The following is a 1,680-nucleotide window of genomic DNA, read 5'->3' on the forward strand; positions in this document are numbered from 1 at the left end:
CCTGGGTGAAGTGAGGAAAATTCGTGTAAAGTGCCTTTCCCAAGGACACAACGTCGGGTCCCTGACGGGATTCGAACCCACGACCTTACGATGTAATTTACTTCCTTGTGAGTACAGTGCAAAGTGCTTTAAAAACCGGGTTTTGTGCTGAACGATTTTGTTACAGCAAAAAAAAAAACCCACCAACCAACATCAAACAAACTAGATCTAACAAACAAACAAAAATGTAAGCAAAAACAAAACTAAGAAGAAAAAAAATACCTACTATGCCCCATTCCTTCCTACCTTTCTCCAGCTCAAAATTGTGAGGCAGCGTGGTGGAATCAGGCTCTCGTCAAAATAATCAAAGTGAAGAAGCTTGCATTTTGTCGTAGGTTTGTGAATTTTTATCAAATTTTTGTTTTTTTGCTCAACACCTTTCATGCACATTAAAGAACTAATTTATTTGTGGAATTTTCTGAAAAACGTTGATTAAAGACACAGAAAATGTAAATTTTCAGTTACCACGAACTTTTAAGCTAATGAAATAACTAATCTTTGGCGGCCATTTTCTCACTAATTTTACCTCTGAAAACAGGTGACCCCACCTCCTTCATTTTTAAATATCTCGACATGTATTCAAGATAAATGGATTTTTTTTTCATCCAAATAAAGACAAGTAAACAAGCTTTAAGATGATACCAATAACTCTACATGCCCAAAACTTGACGAGAGCCTGATTCCACCACGCTGCCTCACAATTAATACGAATAGCAGCAGCTAGGTAAAAGACAATAGCAAACGTAAAAGTGGTGAACATTGGGGCCCACGCACAACGCAATAGGAAATACCAGGCTTACTTCTGTGAGTTTTCAAATTACATGAATGGCTGTATAATACAGATTATTATTCGTGAAATAGAGTAGGCTAGGCCTGAAGCTAAAGATTCCTGTTTCTTACCTGTGGGGCAACGGCTCCAAGTCCCAAATATTATCTCCAGGTAGGCTGAATGCACGAGATAATGCAATACGGGCACTCCGCTCTCTCCTTTTATCGGGCGCCCTTTACCAGTACCGGGTACCAGGAAGTTATAAATAGAAAATTACGAGCAGAAGGTATTCGGAGACGTCTCCGTTGAGCACCTAGGAACAATTCGGAGACGCACTCCCGCACACAGATGCACTGCTTTGGAGGGTCAAACTGCGTATTGTTTGCTGCAGATCACACATATAGCCTCTAAAACTGTCGCGAATCAATTATTTTCAGGAACATTTCAAACCTAACTGCAAAATATTAAATTATGGCCCGTAACCCCTCAGATTATTTTACTTGGTTTAGAGGCACAAAGCATTTTGATTGGTCTATCTCCGTCGGAGACGTCTCCGAATAGATACTGCGGAAGAATTACACGTTATGTCGGTTCGGCCTTGGCTTGCGCCAGAGGGTGAAATGGACCGACCTGCGTTTGTTTGAGCTGGGAATGCGCGTGGCAGGAGGGATCACGCTACTAAAGGATAAAACTGAAAGATGAAACCTGAAAGTTGTCTTGAAATAAATTATTCAAGTTTGTCAACTACATGTATTTACTTTACGAAGTGTTCTTAAACGGTTAAATAACAAGTCGCATATTATTAATTATATTATGATTAAGTTGGCTGTAATGACGGTAACACCTTGCTGCAGTAGAGAGAGAGAGAGAGA

The 1,680-nt window shown here is 40.0% G+C and overlaps 1 protein-coding gene across 1 annotated transcript in view; it reads right to left on the reverse strand.

Moving 5' to 3' along the window:
* Nucleotides 1-1,040, reverse strand: part of LOC101864314 (60S acidic ribosomal protein P2) — a 24,730-nt gene extending 23,690 nt beyond the window's left edge. The window contains exon 1 of the mRNA XM_005102989.2: nt 940-1,040. The gene's annotated coding sequence lies outside the window, so the exon portion shown is untranslated. The remainder of the gene's footprint in view (nt 1-939) is intronic.
* Between the last annotated feature and the right edge of the window lie 640 nt (nt 1,041-1,680).

This window comes from Aplysia californica, unplaced genomic scaffold, assembly GCF_000002075.1.
Source record: "Aplysia californica isolate F4 #8 unplaced genomic scaffold, AplCal3.0 scaffold00353, whole genome shotgun sequence".
NCBI lineage: Eukaryota > Metazoa > Mollusca > Gastropoda > Aplysiida > Aplysiidae > Aplysia > Aplysia californica.